The sequence below is a fragment of the Cydia strobilella genome, chromosome 18 (genome assembly GCF_947568885.1).
Source record: "Cydia strobilella chromosome 18, ilCydStro3.1, whole genome shotgun sequence".
In the NCBI taxonomy this organism is placed as follows: domain Eukaryota; kingdom Metazoa; phylum Arthropoda; class Insecta; order Lepidoptera; family Tortricidae; genus Cydia; species Cydia strobilella.
This window is the reverse complement of record NC_086058.1, coordinates 4,468,870-4,495,351: the sequence shown is the minus strand read 5'-3', so window position 1 is coordinate 4,495,351 and position 26,482 is coordinate 4,468,870. Positions and strand designations below refer to the sequence as shown.

The 26,482-nt window shown below is 35.3% G+C and overlaps 1 long non-coding RNA gene across 1 annotated transcript in view; it reads left to right on the top strand.

Moving 5' to 3' along the window:
- Positions 1–25,303, top strand: part of LOC134749453 (uncharacterized) — a 68,274-nt gene extending 42,971 nt beyond the window's left edge. Inside the window, exons 2-3 of the long non-coding RNA XR_010128492.1 lie at positions 19,088–19,172; positions 25,273–25,303. This is a non-coding gene — a long non-coding RNA (uncharacterized LOC134749453). The remainder of the gene's footprint in view (positions 1–19,087; positions 19,173–25,272) is intronic.
- Positions 25,304–26,482: the final 1,179 nt, after the last annotated feature.

The window sequence follows — 26,482 nt, the reverse complement described above, 5'->3', positions numbered from 1 at the left end:
ATTAGACACTTGTTAAACAAAACTGAATGCTGGGAGCATTCAGTTTTGTTTCACGTTCACGTCGATAATCATTTCACCAAAATACTCACCACATGGACGACGAGATTACATATGCGAAACCCCGCTTAATTCAGCGTGGGTGGGATATTAAATCCCCTTGGAATATGAATCACGCTGTAACATAAATAAATTTCATCACTGTAGGCACTAAACACAACAAGAAAGAGGCCTAACTTTAGATTTCTTTGGGCAAGGCAACCTACCTCAGCCATCTTGAAAAAGGCACGCACCGATGTTAAAATCGAGGTGCTACCAATGCACATTCACCAGCAAATGAATCGAAAAATGCAATCGCATTCAGAATGACATATTGATGAGTGAACGACATTGACGTAGGGTAAAGGCACCAGTGCTCAGCCATGCACTAGTGGTCAGCCTTTCTTGCTTATTTTTGGCTGTAATTATCAAACCTTTTCTAATTTTCATGTCAAAAGTAGGTGATATTATAGATTGATAAACTATTAATTGAAAAATAGTTTAATTTTTAAAAGAATTGTCTAATATGAACCACAATACTACTTCAAAAAAGTGCTGTCTTCTGACATGAAGGATCATGTGATATGCGCCATTTTAATAAGTCGTTAACAGCCGAATTATGATATCTTGTTAAATGAATTTGGACTGCATCACATGATTAATACTTATTCTATCTGAAAAAGTAAAAAATGAATATAAATCCATATAAAAGTAACATTTTTAAGGCGGGGCTATTGGGAACTACTTTTTTGTATGAAATCCAATAGTCAGCCTCCCTTGGCCGACTACTGGGTTTATAGCAGTAATTTTGAAAAGGTCGTAAACCCAGAAGTCAGCCGGGGGAGGCTGACCATAGGAATCAGAACTTTTTTTATTTTCAAATGAAATCTAAGTCCTTAAGCCGAGCACCTTTAAATATTTACATTATTATAATTGTATTTGATTTAAATAAGTAACTACCCAGTAGTCAGCCTGTGGCTGACCAGTGGGCATTGACATCGCGGAACTCAGAACCCACTAATCAGCCGTTAAAATGGGATGTCTGGGCACTGGGTACTTAAAGGCTGTCTATTGGTACACAGGGGGCTGATTACTGGCAAAAACGCTCTTTCATTATATTTAATTAAATATGTCCAGAAGCAACGTTTAGAAACGTTTTATTCTTTACAAAACTTAAAGTATATGAAATTCATGAACAGTAAAAACTTTAATCATTCTTATAGGTCAATTAGTTAAGCAAATTAAACGATCTTGAACATAGAAATTTCGTAAAAAGGCTGACTATTTGTGCCTTTACCCTATGCCTGATGTACGCTCACCCTTTCCCACCAAATACATTTACAAACAACGCCGGAATCTTCACCAATTACAACCATAGAATAATTATATATTTAGAAAGCTAAAAATATGGACAACATTTCCGAATATTACAAATACAATTATTACGTTCTTTTACCAACGTGAATGTCAACCATACTTTGGAACATAGACTCAAACGTACCTGTCACTTTGCTCCGTTGCTTGTCAGATCGACATAACCTTCAAACGACGTTTGTCTATGTTTTACCAAATTCTGTGTTTTTAATATAGACTAATAGTGAAAAGAAGCTTTTTCAATAATAAATATAAGTGCCACCAGACAAACGAAGTGTCCGTGCTTTAATTCCTCGCCAGAACGAAAAATGTACGCTTTAGTATAATTGTTAAGATGTATGATTTATCTTACCGTCAAGGTAAGTTTTATGTTCGAAATATACCGACCACCGACAATATACCGACGACCGGTTTGGCCTAGTGGGTAGTGACCCTGCCTGTGAAGCCGATGGTCCTGGGTTCGAATCCCGGGAAGGGCCTTTATTTGTGTGATGAGCACAGATATTTGTTCCTGAGTCATGGGTGTTTTCTATGTATTTAAGTATTTATATATTATATATATCGTTGCCTGAGTACCCATAACACAAGCCTCCTTAGGCTTACCGTGGGACTTAGTCAATCTGTGTAAGAATATGCTATAATATTTATTTATTTATTTAAATATAGCTAAAAGTAAGTGAGTAAGATTTAAAACTAAGACCCAGGGTCTTGCCCAAGAAGTATTTACCATATAACCGAGATAAATGGATATTAAACCTTAAATTTTCATCAAATAAACATCTGACAATTTTCCCTACCAAACGTCTAACGACTGAGCCATTAACTCCATTTAAAACACTTGGAGCAGACTACAAAGTGTTACAACATTATAACATGTAGGTGAATGTAATCATATATGAAAGGAAATTATGACAAGTACGTGATAGTTTAATTATAATTATATTAAACACTTTGTACCGCCCGGAATAGGTACTCACCTATGTAGGCTAAATTATGTTATCTACCAAAGATACTATACTTTGTTACTGTACCATGTAATGTAAGCGGAGAACAATGATAGTTGGTCAAATAAATCGGGTCATTAAACAAAAAGCCGCTAAATGAACCCAACAAAATGGCTCCCGGTGCAGAGGCACACCAAAAATGATCTGGCGAACATTCACGGCAGTTTTTTCTCCCATGGCTTGTATTTGTGCAATCACCTGTTTAATTTTATTGCAGTAAAATGCTATAAATGTGTTTAAACAATAGGAACGCAATACGATTACGCACAGGTCATAAAACACGACAATTCATAATAAAACAGTGAATCAGCGGTTACGATTATGAGTTGTGCGCTGTGAACACATTAGGGGGCTTATTCGCCATGCGTAGAATTCATATGGCTGTTTAACTGCTTATGTTGTAATATCTACACTTTGGTTACGTAATATTGGAAGAGGAAGATAAACTGTAATCGATTTAGGAATTTGCGTGCGTTGAATTTAAAGTAAACGATAGAAGATAGAATAGCTTACTAAGGAGTAAAATAATATTTTTTTTAGTATGACTTTAAAAAAGGTAGATAGTTTTTTATGAACGGATAAACAAATAAAATTATACAACAAAAGACGAAAGCAGCATTTTATGACGCAATAAAGACAAAAGCTGACATCAAATTAAAAGACAAATATCAGACACCCGAAAGCCGGAAGGTGTCTTAATAACAGGATTCTGTTGGCACTTATTAAAAACGGAAATAGGAAAAATTAAGGCGCATCCACAGCGCTCTTAACTTTTGTGTAGCAACACTGTGCAACGTAACATTAGGTGACTTACATCAGGTAAACCGTTATTTTTTAAATATTTTAATATTAAAACTTACTAACATTAAAAAGAAGCACCTAGATAATTTCTTTCCTACATGTCAAGAATATTTTCTAAGCAGTTTGATATTTAATTCTGAGGCTGTTCCTCTCCTAAAACAACAATGCCATAGCAATTCAATTATGATCAAAAATAAAAGTAAAAAAGCGAGCATAGAACGGTTCCCTCCACCGGGCGCCATTAAAATCACACATTACACGGTGCAAAACCAACAATAAAAGTGTAACGTACCAAAAAAATATACCAAATAGAATGCGTTCGCCTTGGTTTCGTTCCGCTATAAAAACTCACCCAAGCAAAGTCCGTAATTCCGTTCCGTCCCGATATAAAATATGAAAGACTGGGCAAAATTTCGGCCCTCCGAGCGCTTGCTCGGGCCCCGTCGGACAGACTCGGCCGGGCTCGGCGCGCCGTAGCGGCAGTTTCGCAGCGATCGCCAACCTAACCCTACGTCGCGGCACGTATTAAGAATTCACAGCAAATCGAACCTTACTACCCGGTGATAGTGTGTTCAATATAGTGATTTATTAAGTGTTATTTGTTTTACAATTAGTGATGTACTTAAGTGATTTTTAAGACGGATCGCCGCATGGAGTCGCAGAGCATTCGGTGTTGAAATGGTAATTTTTTGCCTGATTAGTGCCTTAATTATTTTCAGGCATATAATAGAGCGTGAATTAACCGATTGAATGAGTTAATGAATATGGTTTTAAGCGTTAACGAGCTGTTTTCGATTTCGTGGTGAAATGACCTTGAATTTTTTAGGGTGTTACAAATTCCGCGTTTGTAGGTTATTGGTGCAAAATTTTAAATAATACCTATTGTTAGTAGATTGCTCAGTTAGGAAAGTATTTTATTCTTGAACTATTAAAGAAACGTGTGTTACGTAAATATATAATATATCTTTTAAACTACAAATAACCTAATGGACGAAAAAGTGTTAAAACGGATTGTTGCAAGTGTGAGATATTGTTGATGAAAGTATATGGACCGCAAAACTAGTACCATACAGGTATTAATCACATAAACTTTACAATTATCTAGTATTACTTTTATCAGCATTAAAACTGCATTTGTTTTTTCAAGCGTGCGGTTGATAGTATTTTATTTCTTATTAAAATGGATCGAATTGAGAAAATACTCGTAACTTAAACTTACAACTATAGATAAGTAGTCATATTAATCAGTCAGTCAGTAGTAAGTAGCATTTATTAGACAGTTGAAAATGAAAAAAAAAAAGAATAATAGTTGTACATGTTTGGTTTCTTTTACATTTCATTAATATAAGATTAAAACCTTCTTTTAAGTAAAATATAAGTATATTTTTGAGGGACAAGTGTCACAGAAAGCTCCACTCTTGTGTTATTGGAAAGAGTACATTCAAATCAATAAATTATTATTATTACATGTCACTTCACTATAAGATACATTATGTATGACACTTCACTATAATGCAATATTTCTAATTCAATACATATTAAATTAACTTAACCTTAATTTTGACGATTAGTTGTATAGTTTAATATGGCCTTTACAGCGATTTCAATGTATTTTAACACAGAATTAGTTCAAAGTTGGTGCTTTTTAACCAGTTTTTTAGTATGCATGAATATAGGTCATGCAAAAATACAGTACATCCTTTCTTTAATTTTAATTAAAAGACAAAATGTGCTAAAAATTAATCAGAAACCCAATCAACTATATATATTTTAAAACAACTTTATAATTTCCCTAGCATAAAAATGCTATTTATTAACTTAACTTTCTGCAGTTATAGAAATGACATGTTTTGTAAACTAATAATGTTAGTGAACGTTGTGTCGGCAGGCAGGTGCCACTTGCAGGTTGAAATTCCCAAAACTATCAGAAACCCAACCAACTACATTTTGGAACCCAAACCAACGGTTGCGCTCCCCTATATTAGCTCCAGGAAACTCAATTTCTCAGCATTCCACTATTGGCCTCGATTTATGGCGTGCCACTTCAACGTCCGAGTGGTACGATGTCCGTAGCAGTGCTACAAATCCGTAGCACTGCTACGCTGTAGATGTATGGACATAGATAAATCATTGCTACGATTTGGAGTGAATTTATTCGTCTATTTTTGATTTGTTATTAATCGCAACGCATCTCGATTGTACCAATGTATGTCAAAATGAGATAAAATTTATCTCATAAATGCAAATCTAGATGATAACTGATAAAAATCCATATCCATACTTCCATACTAATATCATAAAAGCGAAAGTGTGTCTGTCTGTTACCTCTTCACCCCTGAACCGATTTAGATGAAATTTGGTAAAGAGATAGTTTGAGTCCCGAGAAAGGAAGGACATATGGTAAAGGGGGTGAAAAGGGGGTAGAAGTTCGTATGGGGAATCAATAACCGCTGAACCGATTTGATGATATTATTTGGTATGGAGATAGTTTGAAAAGTGGGTAGAGATATAGAATAGTTTTTATCACCGAAATGAAAGTTTGTATGGGGAACCAATAAGTTCTTATATAAGGTGGAAAAAAAACTTTATATTCTAATTACTAATTTCACGCAGAAGAAGTCGCGGGCAAAAGCTAGTGGTTATATGAACTCAAGCGCTTTATCAAAGATTTAATGATATGGTTCTAGCCTAGCATATCTAACCGTGCGAGGGGAATATCGCGCGGTACCTAGCTATCTGCTAATTAGGTAGTAGCATAGAGTAACTTATACTAGAGCGGTACTGTCATAGTAAATTTTGTAACCCCAGTAAATTCACTGCCATCTGTCGACACACTTTAAAACTAAAAATGACGATTTATAAAAATACGATAGAATGTATTTAAATATAGATAAATGATTTTTTTTTTATTTGCATTAATTATTTTTATGATTTTGACCCATGTTCTTTCACTGATATGCGTTAAAATTGTTAAATAACAAACGAAACCGTCAACTCCATCTATACGACTGTAGGCCAAAACTAGTAGCGCCCTCTGAACGAGAATCAAATTTTTTTGATTTTCGAGGCACGTTTTTTCCTTAGACTGTATCCATCTATTACGGAGTCGGCGTATATTATTATGTCACTTTTGACACTGTCAGTGACTCATGGTACGATTGTTAAAGTAAATAAGGTAAATCCTTAAACATGACTTTTGTCTGTTCGAAATATATAATCTTAAAAATGAATCGTCTTCAAAAATCAGCAACTTCATCAGCAGTTTCACTTCTAGCATTGTGTCTTACTAGGCCGAGTGAAATACTCTGACCAAGCTAACGCAGCGTACTACGTAGTCTAACAACACGCGAACGCGAAGCGAAGCGATGCGGCGCGGGGTGAATCAATCCTTTGATACTTCCTATTTTTTTTTTATATTATGGAACATTCTTTCTTACACAGATTGACTAAGTCCCACGGTAAGCCCAAGGAGGCTTGTGTTATGGGTACTCAGACAACAAATATCTGTGCTCATCACACAAATAAATGCCCTTACCGGGATTCGAACCCAGGACCATCGGCTTCACAGGCGGGGCACTACCCACTAGGCCAGACCGGTCGTCCTATAGAAGTGTCCTACGGGGGCGATCTCGTTGCGAACGCGAACGCCGTGGGCCCGCCGCGCCGCGCCGCACCGCTTCGCGTTCGCGAGTTGTTCGCTTACGTAAGACTCATCATAACTCCTCGTGGCATTTGCAATGACAAAGTGTGGCCATGTTATATAATAATGTCACTCCCTCACTATGTTCGGTTCACGTCGGTGCAAAGTCAGTTTAGACGTACTCCAGCATCTTCCTTGGCATTCCCAGACTACTACCAAAGATCCGTACATCGAGATTATTGTAAAAAAATAAGAGCATGTTGAACCTCATGCTGAACACCATACCCGGTAAGCTGCATAATAATGCCGCTGAATTTACCAGCAAAGGATTCATAATTTTAAAGGAAGGAGGATTTCTGACTTAAGACTAAAAAGCACTCATAACCAACGAATACGAACCTTATGGCTCTATAATAAGGTTTACGCTTTGTCAGTTGACGGACGATGGTTACTCGTTAGCTTTGCAAACGTTTGGTCGTGGAATCAAATTGCGGGCAGAGAACGTGTCACTCGGAAATTGATGTCTCAGCTCTGAATGACAGACTTATTGTTGAGATTGAAGCAATTTCAAAACACATTCAAAATTATACCTTGTGCGTGTACAGTAAGGTATATAATTGAATAAGTTTTCGATTCTAATTTTTATAATACGCAAAGTTAAAATTCACTGACTTTCAATAATGTTCAGTAGTTCAGGATTTAGATAGATTTGACAAAATAAAATGAAAGGAATTCATGTTTTGACTAACAGGCCAATTCAAATGAACACTGATATCAGAATGATATTCGAATCATGTTATCGTGCTTTGCTCGCACTTGTCCGGGCATGTATTGGCGCAGGAAACACGCACGATAACTAAATAACATGATTCAAACATCATTCTGATTTGGGCTTTGAATTTTATTGGCCTGTAAATTATCACAATTATCTGTTCAATGTAAGGTCAGGGGCGGAATTATCAAGGGACTCGATAGTAAAAATTAAATGGGCTAGCCAGTATTAAATGATATGGATTATGGATATGATGTAGTTATGTATCTACCTACTAAAACGGGTATGCCGTAATATTGAGCCATCATTATTATTCTAGTTTTTTCCACGAGCTCCAAAACATAAACATAATGATGACGACCACCTAGCCTAGGTCGGGTTTGAATCATGGTAAGGGTATTTATCTGTGTGTCCATCACAAAATTTTTGTGCCTGAGTTAGAAATCATTGTATTTATCTATATCTATGTATCTTTTACAACTCAAGCTTTATTTAGCTTACTGTGGGTTGTATAGGTTGATTTCTGAATTTGTCCCAAAATATTTTATTTATCTACTGAAACGGATATCACACAAATCACCAGCCATCATATTCTAGTTTATTCCATGAAATCCAAAACATATATCAGATCAAAACAGGAAGTACCCCTATTTCCGGCAAGAAATGTATCAAAATAAGAATTTATCGAAAATAGGAATTCGTCCAATCATAAATCTGTCAATAAATAGAACAGTTGAAAGAAAATCGTCCTACACACGGTATTTTGGAGAATAGTGTATCGACTTTCTCTGGATACGTTTTGTCTTACTAAAAATAGTTATTTAACAAACAATATCACCTTATTTCATTAAATATTATTATCTGTGTTACAGTTTCCCGTTCTTTTACTAACATTTTGAGTTGTGAGACATACTAACATTAAATAATTTCACGGTTTAGACTCACTTGTTTTAGTCACTCGCGCGACATATTACTGTGTGTATGCCCGCCTACAACGATAGCACAAGACCTCCCCCAACCGGCTTTCTCGGCGCGCGGCAGTACGCAATACACGGTCGTCGTGAACGCTGCTCGCACTATTAGTGCTTGAGAAAGGAGACCTAGGCTCTCCGGAACATGTCGCGCGAGTGACTAAAACAAGTGAGTCTAAATCGTGAAATTATTTAATTTTTGTTAATATGATAAAATATATAAAATTACGGAACACCACGCGGAACACAAACAATTTTCTCATTAATGAAACCTAGATGCGTATTCTCATTGTAATAACAGGTTATGAATTTGATCTTGATTTGTCATAGATATGATCTGTCAATGTCAAAAATGGTATTTCTGGTTGATTAAATGTCTTATAGACTTCCGGTTCGAGCGCCATCTTGATAGTTAGCTTCGTGATTAATTCCTTTGTTTTTTGCTCATTAATATTGTTAAGTGTAATATCGATAGATTATTATACAGTAAACTAGCGTGGTAGTGTGTAGTGAATGGAGAAATAATCTTGAAATAATAAATAATAATAAAAAAATCTTTATTTCGAACCATTCATGTCCATAGAATATTGTTAGTAATTATCTTAACTAAATATAAAAATAGGATTAGTAAACTATACAACTAAACTATAACTAAAGGTACTTATTTAAAAAAAACTATTCCTATTTTATACAACGATATAGATCGAAATAGGTAACTAAATTTACCTATTTCGACCTAAAACGAGCAATGGCCATAGTTTGCCCAACCCAGTGCATTAAAATTGGGCAATCATACCTCTCTGCGAATACACTCAGAATGCTTTTAACCACCATTTTCGAGTCAACGGCCGGTAGTCCACGTGCTACTTGTAACCTAATACCTTGATACTTGCGAAATACTGGACTGAAACCATAATTTTAAAAGAATGAGTACTATAGTATATATACTAAAGTTACCAGAGTTTATGGTACAGTCGCCATCAGATATATCGGAGCGGCCGAGGTGCTCACAAATATCTAAACACGCCTCTATTGTCAGGGCGTTAGAGTGTGTGTTCAGATATTTTTGAGCACCTCGGCTGCTCCGATATATCTGATGGCGAATGTACGTTGTATTTTCGCGATCCCACCGTGGTTCTAATAAAAATACTACATATTATGAGTGTACTGCAAGGCTGAAGAGTTATACCTATATAGTTACAGTACGTATACAATAATGCCTGAACCCCGCCCATACAATATCGTCCTCAGATCTGAAAACCTTTTAACAAAGCATGACATGTTAAGGCATTTCTGAACGGAAATATGAATTACCGCATTTTCCTTTGAAGATCGTTTCAGGGGGAACTCGACCCACCCGTTAAATAAAATAAAAAAAACTGTGCAGCTGTGGAACGAATTCACTTACTTTGCGTGTTTACATAAAAATTAATTGGTTAGGGTAAAACGTTACTTTAAATTAAACATATGTAATAAATTTTCTGTCAATTTCAAAACTTTTTTCAATATTGTGATATACAATCTTATTTATTTAGTTTCGCCCTCTTTTATAATTTTATTGACTTTCCTCTAGTCTATTGTACTCAGTGCTATATTTGTCTACCGTTCTTCATCAATTCTCATCTACTCAAAGGTTAAGTGGAAGAAATCCCTTAAAATGATAAGTTCGCCTTTGTACTGTCTATCCTGTGCCATACTTGTATTTTGTGTTTTGTACAATAAAGAGTTTATAAATACATTTTTTTTAAATTTTTTACTGTTATTCGTTTCTTACAATGTAGCAAAATTTACAGCCAAGAGGATCTTTTAGCAAAATGGAACACGTTTGTGGAGTCATAATGTTGCTTCTCTAGCCTTAAAAATATATACTTTTAAATTGCCTTTTTATATTTTTTTTATTAAATTTAATAAAGGTATCAGTGGCAGTATTTTGGTCAAAGAAATATTCAATATATACCAAACTAACTAAAACAGATTTTTCTATGTCACGCCAGACGCAAATTCAAACAGCCGCCACTGAAAAATCTAGATATAAAAACATTCCTGTCTACATTTTTAAACACTTTTTCTATCAAAAACAGTCGAGTTTTTAGTTGTTAATCTTTTTTTACAAGTTTTAATTGGTTTATAGAAACTTTGCACATAAAATAATAATTTATTAAAACCCTTTCATTTCAGTTAAAAACAGCAATTATTTAGTTTAGAACTTATTAGAATTCTCACCTCAAACTTTTCAAAACTATTACGCTCAGACAACTAAGTACTCTATTATTCATTTGTGATCAATACAGGTGGTTGACTGCTAAAGACACTGAAAAATAAATAAATAAATATTAGGGGACATCTTACACAGATCAACTTAGCCACAAACTAAGCAAATCTTGTACTTTGGGTGCTAGGCGACGATATACATACTTATATAGATAAATACATACTTATATACATAGAAAACACCCATGACTCACAAACAAATATTTGTGTTCATCACACAAATAAATGCCCTTACCGGGATTCGAACCCAGGACCATCGGCTTCACATGCAGGGTCACTACCCACTGGGCCAGGCCGGTCGTCAAATTACATGTAATTTTCACTGATTTAAATTTTCACGATTTTTACTCATTTTTTAATTACATGTAATTTTGACAAATAATTAATTCAATTACTTGTCGAACGATGTATCAAATGTGGGTTGACTTTCGTAAATTCAAAAATATTTTTGATCATTATATTCATCAAGTTTGTCAACTTTTTAACTCTTTTTTGGTAGTTTTTTAGGATTAAAGGGGCTTAAAAGGGTAACGGGCGTCTGTCCGTCTATCTGTCTGTCTGTCAGTCTTTCTGTCACCAGGCTGTATCTCATGAACCGTGATAGCTAGACAGCTGAAATTTTCACAGATCATGTATTTCTGTTGGCGCTATACAAATACTAAAAAGTACGGATCCCTCGGTGGGCGAGTACGACTCGCACTTGTCCGGTTTTTTATTAACTGTCCAGGTTTCTTTGTTAGCTGTAAACTTGATTAACATTGCCTACCATACCAAACATAATTGCCTGGCTTCAAAAAAATTCTCTATTAAATAGCATTCTACATAATACAATTCATTAAGGTCACCGTTTTTTCAAGCCAGCCTAGGTGTCTGGTAGACGATTTGATCAAGTTTACAGTAATCGCAAAGATTGGCATAGGTACTAGTTTTGACGAAACTTAACTACTTCTAAAACTAGGTCTTGTTGGGATATATACCTAGTCTGGTAAACCAGGCCAAAGCTACCTAAAACTAAAGCTAGCATTAGTTAAATCTACGACCTTCCGTTTTAACTGGATGTATCGACATAATTATCACGAAATTACATAATAGCCGTCTTCCTAATGGCTCCTCTACATGTAGGGCCATCGTACTGGCCCACTAAGATGGGCCAGCGTGTAGAGAGGGTAGATTCATTAAGAAAGTAAGAGATTATATTAGATTCATTTATTTCTCATTGAAAATGTACATTATATTTTACATGTCAAAATAAAATGCATTTACAAAAAGATCGTCGCAACACAATATCAATAATAATAATTATGAATCAAATTTTACAGAGAATAATAATATAAAAAATAAAATAATGTCCGTCTATAAATAATCAAAAGAAAATAAAACAGTAAAGTCATTGTATATTTATAAAACCACTTTCTATAAATAGAAAGTAAAAATCAGTCAAAGTAAGTAGTTGTGTCGGATGGCTTACGGCGCGGCGGGATGGCGATGGAATGGCCACGGTGTCAATTTTTCGTCCGCACATCAAAGGTAGTGGGCCAGCTATGGTGCGTACACATCTACACGAGGCCCATTCCATAGTGCGTGCTCTCAACCATCGCATGGTCATCGTAGAGCCATAAAGAACCCGCTTTAATATCTGGGTAAACTAGTTTCAATTACTGGCAATTATAAAGCAGTTTCGTAGCTTACCCCATTGTATGGCTGCCAGTGTTGGCCGAAACGTTAATGCAATTAACCATTAACCAGTACAAATTGAACTGTAATCTGTAACCATCTGTTACGGTTTACTGTTCAATTTGTACTGTTTAATGGTTAATTGCAATTAACGTTCGGCCAACAGCAACACTGATGCCTGCCATAGCCTTGGCTTGCTAAGAATGCAGGTAGGTAAATAGGTACTCTATTCAATGCGATTTTGCTAGTTTGACTACAAAGTCATTAGGTGTAGGTACATACAAGTTTTAATTTTATAATATTAGTACGAATTATATGTGTTCAAGGCTTGTATTTACTTAGGCCTAAGCTAACAATGTCGGTCCAAAAATCGAGGCAAGCTGAAATCAGGTAATAGGGGCTATAAAAGAGAACCTCATTTAGGTAACAATGACTGAATGTAAATCAATTAGGAAGAATAGGTATAATGACTTTAGGGCCAGCCGCATGAACAGTAAAGTTTCCGTTGGCGGGTAGACTTTACTAATTTATTAAGTGTTAAATCACATTTAAATTCGGGTCTATTGCGAATTTATTTTGTTAACTTTATTCACCGACGTTTCGACACAGGTTTCACTGGTCGTGGTCGTGGCTAACTGATGTCCCAGCAAAATGTCAAAACAGAGACTTGTGTTACTACGCGACTAAATGTGATTTAATATGTGTTCAAAACGCGAAAGTTTAAAATGTTATAATTATTAAGTATCAATTAGTGCCTATACAGGCATACAATTGTAATAAGTCTTCTATCCTAATATACGCCGATACAACATTTATCTTAACTGGATCAGCGCGTGCGCTAGCTCCTGTCTAGTTATTGGTACGTGCTGATAATATCTGGCACAATGACCTTTAACTCTAAACTTTAGTTAGTTTAGTCTGAAGCAGTTTTTTTTGCGTCTTTTTGTAGGTATTATGTCTTACACAAATTATTTATTAATATAGCCCTCCGTAACTAGATTGGATCTTCATATACAGGTTTCGGAAAGTAGGCACTAAAATCCAGCTTAAGGGTTAAAGCTTTATTTAACCCCCTTCATAAAGTTAAAGTTCAAACATACTTTATTCATGTAGGCCTAGCAACAAGTACTTATGAATGGTGAATTATATGTACATATATATACTATCTTAAGCGAATTATCAGAGCAATTTATTGATCTTAATATTATTCCATAATTATATTGAATATTATATAGATCAAATTTAATACTAAAAATTTCACAAATTAGTTCGATATCCGTATTATCTAAGCTAAATTGAAATTATTTAAATTAAAATGTACATAATGAACTATTTTCCCAACTATCCTTAGCGTAATAGTTTAAAGTTCAACCATCGAACTCGGCACTAAGTCTACTTAGCAAGAACGCAATTCAGATGAAGTCGGGTCAGAGCAAACACGTTAAAAAAACAAAGCTCTGGAACCGTAGAAACCCTTTCAGACTCCCTGCTTAGGTTGATTGGAACTTAAACTCCTTACAGCTTTTAAACTGCGCCTTTGGGAAAGTTTGTACGAGACTAAGTTATTGGGGCGGTGGATTAAAGCCCCTAAAAAGCAGGAGGCCGGTTTTGTTTCGAGAATTTGATATGGTTTTTATCTTATTTTGATACGATCTTGACCGTAAGCACCAATCATCGTGCAGCGTGTTCACTCACTACTGCACTACACAGACTAGGTACTATTTTTATAGAAACACTGCACTTGTCAACTTAATATTTGCTTATTTAATTCGGAAACCAAAATTAGCTTACAAGGGTCAATAGAAAAACCTTAATAGCGCGAACCATCTGATGGAACAGACGCATGTAGTGCAATATTGGGCGACTATAAAACTAAACATTACTGTTACTACATTTAACACAGAGTCTCCCGCTGATTGGAGATCAGGAAATGCAATCTGTAGTCGTCTCACAAGGCATTGCGCTTGGCTTTATTGGTGCGCGTGAGATGCCTGATTTCACAACTCAAGGTCATATCAAAATGAGATAACCATATCAAATTTTAAAGCGGAATGAGTCTCCACGGTAACCGACGTAATATTAAGGCAACAACGAATTCTTATTTTTTATATAAAGACTTATTTTTGGCTTTCTTACTCAGAATCGTTTTCAACGTTGATTATTTCAGAATTATTAATGTCTCCGATTCGCTAGAAGAAGGTTCTTTACAAAGAAACAAGGAAAGTACCAGAATATTAGAATATTTATTTTAGGATAGAAAATTGCTTATTCCTTTCTAGTCAACGATTGTATAGGTATGAGTCTGAGGGTTGAGTCAGGGAGAGACACTACACACAATAAAGTAGTGTATATGAAAATGTCAAGTGTCAAAGTAACTGTCTGTCTGTATGTATGTTTATCTATTATGTATTTTACATCTTGCCGCTTAAACCGCTTAACCGATTTAGATGAAATTTGGTAATGATTATTAATGATATCAAAGAGGATATAATATTATAGAGCGGTACTGTCATAGTAAATTTTGTAACCACAGTAAATTCTTTGCCATCTATCGACACACTTTAAAACTGAAAATTAAGATTTATAAAAATACGATAAAATGTATTTAAATATGGATAAATGTTTTTTTTTTGCATTAATTATTTTTATTATTTTGACCCATATTCTTTCAGTGATATGCGTTAAAATTATTAAATAACAAACCAAACCGTCAACGCTCTCTATACGAGTGTAGGCCAAAGGTAGTAGCGACATCTGATCGGGAATCAAATTTTCGTGATTTTCGAGGCACGTTTTTTCCTTAGTCTGTATCCATCTATTACGGAGTTATATCTATCTTTGATGATATGATATGATATATGATATGATATGATACGATTTGATATGATATGATATGATATGACATGATATGATATGATATATAGGAAGAGGCTGGAGGCTTTTGAGATGTGGTGCTGGCGTCGAATGGCTAAGATCAGTTGGACTGAAAAAAAAAAAACAACGAAGAGGTTTTACGTATAGTAGGAGAAAAGAGGACTTTGTTAAGAACTATAGATAATAGAAGAGGAAAGATGCTTGGGCACCTGATACGACACGACGAATTTATCAAAAACATCATAGAAGGGAAAGTTGAAGCAAAGAGGAAGGAGGGAAGACCAAGGAGAGCGTACATGCATCAAATAAAGGAAAAACTCAACGTCGTGTCGTATCAGGCTGTCAAAGAGAAGGCAGAGGACCGCGAAACATGGAAATTGCTCCACCGACAAGAGACTTACTCTTAAGTATAGGTATATGATGATGATGATATGATATGATATGAGATAAGGGCGCCCGAAGAAGGACATAAGGTAATTTGTATCAATCATCATTATGAAGTCGCGGGTAGAAGCTAGTTTGAAATATACCTACAATTGTTATTTCTGTACTATTATTTGGTGTGCGTAACTCACTCCTGACCGAGTTCCAAGTTTTCACGCTCTCATAAATAGCTGAAAACGCATGTTTCTTTGTTTCTAGATGTGTCGATAGATTGACTTTAAAAGTCAATTATCATGAAGTAAGTATTATTCCGACCAATGGTGTTTCTCATGCCATTTCGTGATAGCATCGAAAATAAAAGCATCGAAAACCCACCTTAAACTCTAATGACGTAAGAGTAATTACAAAAATGTCAACTAAAGGTCAAATGCTATCAAATCCCCTGACGACAACATGACCGTGTTACTGTACTGTACTGGTGGTTTTTGTGCGATTGTGACGTTTTATGGAAAAATGAAACTTTACTACGCACGTTTCTAGTGTTGGACGACTGACCCTATTCCAGACGGCATGCGAACTTTGATATTGATTTTAATACATAATTACTAGTGTGTACTGGTGGTTTTTGTGTGTTTGTTACGTTTTATGGAAAAATGACACTTTACTACGCACGTTTCTAGTGTTGGACGACTGACCCTATTCCAGAGGGGCATGCGAACTTTGATATTGATTTTAATCCATAATTGCGAGTGTGTTGCACTAACTGAACTGACTTTATATGCTATTTATTAAATCAGGAAAATAATTTTAATGTTAGTTTGCCACTCCTAATGGGCAAATTATGGGGTTCGGACTCAATCAGAGGGTTGATATCATTAAACATTTTATTGGTTTCCTTCTAATTTCCTGGCTTTAAGGCCCTCTTTCAAAATATCTTGTAAAAAGGGGCATTCCAGGATCATTCGCTGAGAATATATCCGCGGCTTCGTCTGCCGATGGTCCTGGGTTGGAATCCCGGTAAGGGCATTTATTTGTGTGATGAGCACAGATATATTTAGAGATATTTGTTCCTGTATGTTTTCTATGTATTTAAGTATTTATATATTATATATATCGTTGTCTGAGTACCCGTAACAAAAACCTCCTTGGGTTTACCGTGGGACTTAGTCAATCTGTGTAAGAATGTCCTATAATATTTATAAAATAAATAAATAATCATTTATTTCGGAATGTAAATTTCCATAATGTATTAGTAGCTTATTACTAAAATGTAATTATTTATTTATTTGCCACGACTCTTTTCATACATTGGTATGAAAATAATTGGGTCGCGGCAATTAGACCGCAGACATATTTTTTAGAATGACCGTCCACAAGAACGTTGCTTACGAAATGCGTTTGCCTTATACGGCTGCTTCTTCAATCACATGCGTAAAGTTCGAGAACATACTGCCAATTTGTTAGCCAAGTCATGAAATATTACTAGACCAAATATCGCTTTCTCAGCGTTTCCAGAAGTAATAGAAGGATGGCATTTCGTGGAAAATTCTCGACATTTTCGTGGCGGCGCCACTGCATATATTGCAAGTTTCAGTAAGCCCCAAGCGACTCCAGTAATTACCTAGCCTAGCCCTCATTAATTGAGCCCCGACATAAGCCCTGGGCATCGTAATAAGATTTTCTTAAGGATTCCGAGACCATTTAACATTATTGCGTTGTTGAGCGTAGACTGTTTTTCGTTGAAGCTCGTACGCCGAAGACTGGAACACGCTGGCCGAAGTGAAGCTCTCGTTGCTAATTACCTCGAAGTACCACCACCATATTACCGGGTTAGTGTAGGGTTAGTAATAATAACTCATATTTAAAGTTAATAAGTTAGTAGAGTGTTGTAGGACTAGTTGCTGCGTTGCTAGTCGTTGATGGACTGACGAGGCTTTTTTTTTTTTTTTTTTTTTTTTTAAATGTTAAACTGAGTTGGAAGATTCCTTCCGTTACTACTGCTATGACGCCGGGGGGTCCCGGAGGGACACCCCGGGGAAAAAGGGGGTTGCCTGTGGCCAGAGGGGACACAGGTCTTCACAGGTCTTGGAGAAAGTTAATTATGTCGGTAACTGACGAGGCTCGGTTGGGCGGTCATATTTATATGAGAGCGCGACCGCGCCCCGCCCACTGTGTCACGTGGGTGAGTTGTGCAGAGTCAGTATTCATTTATTGGCCAATCAGCTTACGCTATTTTACAAAGTTAGGGAATAGGTAATATTTATTGTGGGACATTGATTCTTAATAATAAAACATTGATTGGCTTATAACTATGCACAAAAAAGAAGTAAAACATATAAAAGTAAAAACATAAACACACGAAATGGAAATAAAACAGTTATCACACAAACAGAATATAAAACAGAATCGTCAATTATTTACACGTTACTTTATGCCTAGACCTACTTATACCTATTCGCGACATGCGTATTAGTTTAATGATGTTGGTATTTGCGTTGCAGCGGTGACAGCCTGTTAGCTTTATTGGTTTAGTACGTATCTTACTATGTGTTACTTACTACTATATACTATGTAGTATATTAATAAAACATATTAAGTAGGTAACTTTTTTAAATTTAGGTTTTATTTTACTATTATTTCTACAGAGTTCTTATTGGTTGGCCCATCTTAAAGGCCGTCAATAACCCCTCTGGTGTTGCGGGTGTCCATGGGCGGCCGTAATCGCTTACCATCAGGTGATCCGTCTGCTCGTTTGCCTCCTATATCATAAAAAAGAGGTGAATCAGGAGACGCGAGTAGGATCAACCCTACGGATTTTTATATTTATGTATTATCATTTATTATGAAGGGTTGGTCCTGCTAACGTCTACTGAATCACCGCTTTAAATCACAATCCGGAAACGCTCGAGTTTTTCATATCAACGTCCCCAAAATTGCCGCAAAATTCGTAAATCTGATTATTTATTTACGGCTGCAGTTTCAGGCAGTCATTATTGCTTGATTTATTTATTGGGCATTCACGCAAATTGGTGCTCTGCAGTCCTTTCACGTACATTATTGAGTATCTAGACTATCTAGATATCTGTCGGTCCTAGGCACTCGCACGTACAACAATAAAAGTATCTGGGCAAGGCATAATGCTGAATAACGTGACATTGGTGTAAGGATAGGTGAGTTTAAGCCGTAAAATCTAGGATTATCTTGGCCAATTTGTGTATTTTCGATCGAACTAACTTATAATAATCACAAAACAATTTAAAGTCAACTAGTTCAATAACCGAACAAGAAGTATGTATGTATGTATGTCACTTTATTGCACATAAACAGGTTTACATAAAATGGAGAAAACAAAAAAAAAATTATATCAAAATGTTGTACAAAGGCGAACTTATACGAAGAAAAAGAACGAGAAGTTTATACGATTAGAAAATAAGTTTTTTCCAACCGGCCTTTTTCTCGAATATTACAAGTACTTACTGTAAACTTCTCTTGCTCTAATAGTGCTTCATATTAGACCCGCAAAGCGGGGCAAAAATCGTATTTTAGTCCCTAGGGAAAATGTGTATACATATTTTTGATTTCGCCTACATTTACTCCCGAATCGAATCAAAATTCAATAAATCTGCCCGGAATACCTCTTTCACCTCCCCAATTGACTCAGAATACAATCAATACCCGGGAAAAACATAGCTCTACATATTAAAAATTGTACCAATTGTACTTTTAATATTTCGTAGTAGCTTGCGGGTGCACACCTCGCCTAAAATGGATCGTTTTATTCCCTAGTCATACAATCTACTATTATGTATCTTAAAAGCAAGCCTCAATGACGTTTCCAATAGATATACATGTTAACCTAAGTCGTCTTATAAACTGGTAGTTACTGCCTCAAATCTTTACGAGCTAGCAGCTGACGTTAAGTGCTTAAGTTGTGGACTTGAAATACCATCATAAGTGAGTTTCGTTCGAAGCCAAGATCCACTAGACACTGCATAGAAATCGAATTTTCGGGATCATCTCAAACTTTGGTTTATTTTCATGTCTGATTAGATGAGGAAATATAAAAAGAGTTCTTAAGAAGACACTTTTAAGGTGATGCTCGGATGATGACTGCATAAGCGTTGCTGTTTCAGATTTAGGTACTGCTGTAGTCTTAACGCATGCGATGTCTCTGTCAATCTTCTTGATAAAATCGGCGTTACAAACGCCATAGCAATGTGGCAATGACAGCAACATCATATTTCAATGGAATTTACAGTGATGTCGCCTGCGGCAGTTACGCTGCAATATATAGTAACGCTGCCGATGCCATCCAAATGTAACACTAATGTGTGGTGAGTTATAACCTCCCGACGACCTGCGTCAAACACGTAGTATGAGTACATAGGCCTCATCTTATCTTATGGTTTTCGGGGGCCCTTGCGGATACACTTCGACCCATAGGGATCTTTTGTGCAGTTACCCCATAGGAAAGATAGTTTAGTAAAGGCCTCAATTATACTCGTAGTTTCGACTCTTTTTGATTCGGTCAAATTGTGTTTTTTGAAAAACAAATTATAGCCACCTTGAAATGAATGTAGTTGTTGACCGAATCATTTATCAGTTTGACAGTTAAATTTTAGGTAGCAAATTTATAAACCCAATTGTCAGGAGGATAGGTACAATTTAATAATGCGGAGACTATTAGGTGGTGTTCAAAGGCTCGAACGCCTCGAACGATCATATAACCCGGCGATATCGTGTTCCGCAGAGTGTCGTATTGTATGCTTAGATGTCAGTTTAAAAAGCATTCCGATTATTCTGAAGTGAAATTTCACCACTTACGGTGATCTTTTTAATAAAAGTAATGTCAACGGTGTTAAGTACGAGCTGGGAATGTTGTGTTTAGTAGGAAGGTATTTTAGTTAAATCAAAGTGTATAAAGGTGCGACCTTTAATTTTAAAACTAATTTTTAGAGTATTGTATTGTAGTTTCTCTGAGAAAAGATTTTCTAAAATTCAAGCCTTAAAGACGAAATTGGGATTGCGAACGAAGTTGCGAATCCTGCACATAAAATAAGTAAAAAACCGACCTGTTCCAACTGGGTCGTACTACACAATCCTTTTTTTTTTTACTTAAAATTTTATAAAAAACAAAATAAAAATCTTAAAAATAATCTAGTAAAATATCCGCAACGCAGGCTTCATCATGTGGCTACAAATAAATGCAAATCAGCAACTTGCTTCGTCCCAAATGTTTCGGACGAAGCAAGTTGCTATTGAAACGAGTATGTACCAATGATGATATATCTGCTACAAGCTTCGTCATTTTTACGGTTCCGTACCCAAAGGATAAAAACGGGACCCTATTACTAAGACTCCGCTGTCCGCCCGTCCGCCTGTCTGTCACCAGGCTGTATCTCATGAACCGTGACAGCTAGACAGTTGAAATTTTCACAGATGATGTATTTTTGTTGCCGCTCTAACAACAAATACTAAAAACAGAATAATATAAATATTTAAATGGGGCTCCCATACAACAAACGTGATTTTATTGCTGTTTTTTTCCGTAATGGTACGGAACCCCTAGTGCGCGAGTCCGACTCGCACTTGGCCGGTTTTTTATACTAATTTATATAAACATCACAAATCGTACCTGGCTCAAATGTCTTCATAACACAGGCAATGTTACTGCGCTAAATGGAATGAATGGAAATAAAAATCTTGGGACACACTTGTTTCTCCTATTAGTTACGATCGAAAGAGCTCGTGATTCGGAGTAGAAGTAACATAAAAAATCCCAAATAAAAAAGTGTAATCTTAAACTTTATCAAAAATGGCCCAATTAATACTAAAAATATGACTTGCTAATCCGCGAATAGATAACGTGTTAGTCAATCAGTGAGGGAAATACTTGTGTAGTTTTACATGCAATTAATGTTCCGACCCTAATAAATATAACAAACCACCACAAATTCCGCAAAGTAACGCCTTTCTATTCCTTATTTAAAAATGGTCCAACTACTGTTGGCTATAAAAGTGCAGTATTTATGTAACCATTTAACTTAGGAAGTCCGTGCACTTGCCTGTCAAGGTGTTCAGTGTTTACAGAACTGACAGCGCGATAGCTTGGCAGGGCGCCCGGCCAAGTGTTTAATGGATAAAGTTATTAAAACATTCCGGAGATAGTGTATTTAGTTAGTGGCAAGTTGTGACGAATATGTTATTTTGCAACTTATAGTGTCTTAGCGACGTGTAAATATATTTTTGGCTTATAAAGAAAATAAATATAAATTTAGATGAAAGTAAAAAAAGAAGATGAAAATATAGGTACATAATAAATAAAATTTTCGCTGGGATTCGAATCCAGGACTTTCAAATTCATAGGCAAGTTTTGCTACCGACTGCCTACAGATCGACCTATAGTTTAAAAAAAATCCTAAAAATAACTATTAATCGCCTCATATGAATTATTAAATACACCTTTAATTTTACTCTTATTTTATTCACAGTAGACTCAAAATAAACAACTTTCCACTTAACGAGCCCCAACCTATCATTACTAACAGTCGAAAATAACTTTCCCCCCAATTATTTAAACAATTCATTGGGCGAATTCCCTAGACTTCACACAAATTCAACACTCAAATTGTCTCAAATTGCTAGTCAATTTTCTTACATTACAATAATTCAAGCAGCCTAGAAACGGTAAAATATTATCATAAAGGTACGTAGTACTGATTAATCTATTTACATAATGGAAAAATAAATGTTAGTCCTTTACTGTCGTATTTGTTTTTCTAATTAAGTCCAAACATTTGGTCCGATTTTAATTTGTTCTCGAATTTTTTTCGTCAGATTTCGAGAAAATTTTTTGGACATAGATAAAGTTCCCCAGTGTGCACAATATAAGCGCAATTTTACCGTAGTAGTAGTAGTTACGTTTGGAGTTACGAAAACGTATGGTATTTTTACAAATCAAGGGATTACACTCCAACCCTGTCACAGCAAAATGTGAACGCCAACATCTGTGAAACTTGCAAATGTATTTGGATGGAGTGTCAATTCTGTAAGACCTCTTATCATTTGAAATGCCAAAATATCCTAGATCCAGCATTTTTTCTTTATTTTTATTTTATTTTCGTTTTATTTATTTAGGATTACCAACAGATTACATCTTACATGCTCTTAAATCTAAATCTACTGATGCTTATCTAATTATAGGTAACCACAACTTATATAAGTGTCTTGTACAGTCGCCATCAGATATATCGGAGCGGCTAAGGCGCCCACAAATATCTGAACACGCCTTTATTGTTAGGGCGTTAAGAGTGCGTGTTCAGATATTGTGAACACCTCGGCCGCTCCGATATATCTGATGGCGACTGTACCTGTGAACAATGGTGAACATGCAGTAAACTTATGGTTATATGAATTAGTACATTACATTAACTAATACTAGTACTTGACAGCTAAAATGATGTTAAATGACAATTATTAACTACTTATGTACAAATATTTCCTATAAATATTTTATTAAGTATTAGTATATTTGTTCTGAATGTCAACTTTCTGACTAGTTAGTTAAGTAATTGTATTTTTAAGTAACTCATGTATATTTTATTATTGTATCAAATCTACTGCGGATGGTGTACCGAGACAAACCTACTGGTTTAACGGTACTTTTGTAATTAAGTTGTATATTATGTGTATTTACCTGATTAAATAAAAATAAATAAATGTGATTATAAAGCTTTTAAGTCGGTTCCCTGAGCCAGAAGGCGAAAAATCTCCTTATATGATCATGTTTTTCTAAGAGGCGTTGATATTTGTAGACGTGGAAAAAATATATGTAGTTCTTGACTATAATATTATCTTTAATAACATAGCTATGAATATACACGAATTATGACACTTCGCTCGATACAATTAATTCCCAAAGTAACCTCTAACTCGGACTTTTAATCAAACTTTACTCGGTTATTTATTATGTGATACTATAAACAAAAAAGAAGAAACAACAATCTTAACTTAAATAGTAATTTCATAGCTTTCGAATTTCGATATTGTAAGGTAACGTTTTAAGAATAAATAAAAATCGACCAAAATTCGATCAAAATTGACACTTGGCGCGCATGTTCTTTCCCGTTCTTTCTTGGGAAATGTGACAGTGACAGCAGCAAACCGATGGATGAATGGAACCGCCGGACGATATCGGCCTGTCAGTTGTTCGGAACTGTCAAATTTTTTGTTCTAACTGACAGGCAGATATCGTCCGGCGGACTGATAGTCAGTGGGACCATTTAAGTAATAAATAAGTGACCCAAAGCTGATTGTGCCAATGCAGATGCTTAACTTTAAAAAATAAAAAAAATGTTACAAATATTGATTATTAAAATGCCTTTCATTTCTAGTTTCAAAACTTGATTACAGCTTAACCTGACTGTATCGCAGAATAACCACGCATATGTCACATTTAACCCATAGACATAGTATATACAAGTAGTTATAGACGCGCCACCGAGCGACCGGGGGTAAGAGAAAGAATATTCATATAAAATTTGGGCAGCATATAATTTTTTCTCTTTCACTCTTATAAATTTCGGTATTTCGCCATCGCCTCCTACCATGCCACTCGGTCGGTGATAAGGACAAAGCATGGCACTATTTTCTCTTCCCTCTTATAGGAATCGCAATAAGACTATCTTACTCTATCAAAGAGTGTCAGGCCCTTGATTTAAACTGAATATCACTGAATTATCTACTTTTTCATGTGTCAATAAAAATGTTTATTAAATTAATCTGGTACATAATAAATATAATACGTTCAAAAATGGTAGACAAATTCATCCACTTTTACTTAGTAACACCAAAGATAGATATAACTCCGTAATAGATGAATACAGTCTAAGGAAAAAACGTGCCTCGAAAATCACGAAAATTTAATTCTCGATCAGATGTCGCTACTACCTTTGGCCTACTCTCGTATAGAGGGCGTTGACGGTTTCGTTTATTTAACAATTTTAACGCATTTTAGTGACAGAACATGGGTGAAAATAATAAAAATAATTAATGCAAGTAAAACAAATCATTTATCCATATTTAAATACATTTTATCGTATTTTTATAAATATTCATTTTTAGTTTTAAAGTGTGTCGACAGATGGCAGTGAATGTACTGTGGTTACAAAATTTACTATGACAGTACCGCTCTATAATATTATATTATCCTCTTTGGTAACACTTCAAGAATTGACGACCGGTCTGGCTTAGTCTGCCCATGAAGCCGATGGTCCTGGGTTCGAATCCCGGTATTTATTTGTGCGATGAGCACAGATATTTGTTCCTGAGTCATGGATGTTTTCTATGTATTTAAGTATTTGTATATTATATATATCGTTGTCTGAGTATGTATGTATGTATGTTAATACTTTATTGCACATAAGACAGGTTAAGATATACAATTAAACAGAAAGTATACAATGTACAAAGGCGAACTTATCCCTGTAAGGGATCTCTTCCAGTCAACCTTTGAGCAACTGAGAGTAGACAATTAAAAATGACAGAGAAACGAACACTACGTACAGAAAAGTGAAATTATGGTTCAATTATTACACGAGTAAATAATTGAAAACCTGTAGCAGGTTATATTTATAATATAAATACACATATAATACATATTAATAGAAATACATACATATAAATAAATATACACATAACCAATATTAAATAAAAATACTAAGTACTCAACCAGAACACAAGTCATGAGTACCCACATCACAAGCCTTATAGAGCTTACCGTGGGACTTAGTCAATTTGTGTAAGAATGTCCTTAATATTTATTTGTTTATTATTAATAAAAATAATTTAAGTGATAGGTTTATTGACCGATTGACCAAGGTTTGCCCTACACACCAATTTACACATGAGAAGACGTTAGAAGTCGTATAATACCTTTGCATTTTTATGACGCTTTCAATAATATTCAAGGAAAATGCTACAAACTGAGGTATATTTTACATGTATCAGCTTTCAAACTCTCGTTTGAAGCTAAATAATCAGTTTAAACAGAAAATAGGCAACAAAACGGCTCAAACGTCAGGTCACTGACAGGTTCTATAAATAATTCTGCTTGTAAACCCGAAACTAAACTGGCAGGTCTCATTATTCAGTGAGAGACGGGTGCAAAGGTGAAAGGTACCTACAGAAGGTCTGCGACAGCGCTAGAATGTATTTTTTTTTAAATAAAGGCTTCACAACTTAGAGCGTTTTCAGATTGACGGATGGTCTTTGGTCTTATTCTTTTATTTTTGCATACAAACTTTCTTAAATTTAAAACTTAATTAACTGTATAAAAATATAAAAGGCACTTTTTGCTTCTTTGTATTTGTATCCGACTTTGATTATGAACGACACATTTATTTATTCTGAACTGTAGTTTGTACATGTTTACATAAATACATATTTTCGAGGAAAAGGTTAAACTAGGCCCTAATCCTAACATGAACAAATGTACATCTATGTTTCACAATGTAAACTAACACAGCTTTCGGTAATGAAATGAATAATAATGAATTAGTTAGCAACCACGATTATGCAATACCTATTTAAATTTATTCCAGTTATAAAACTATGAAAACGGATTATATCGCGTATATTGAATTTATAATACATCCCGACGTTTCGAACTCTTTACAGCGTT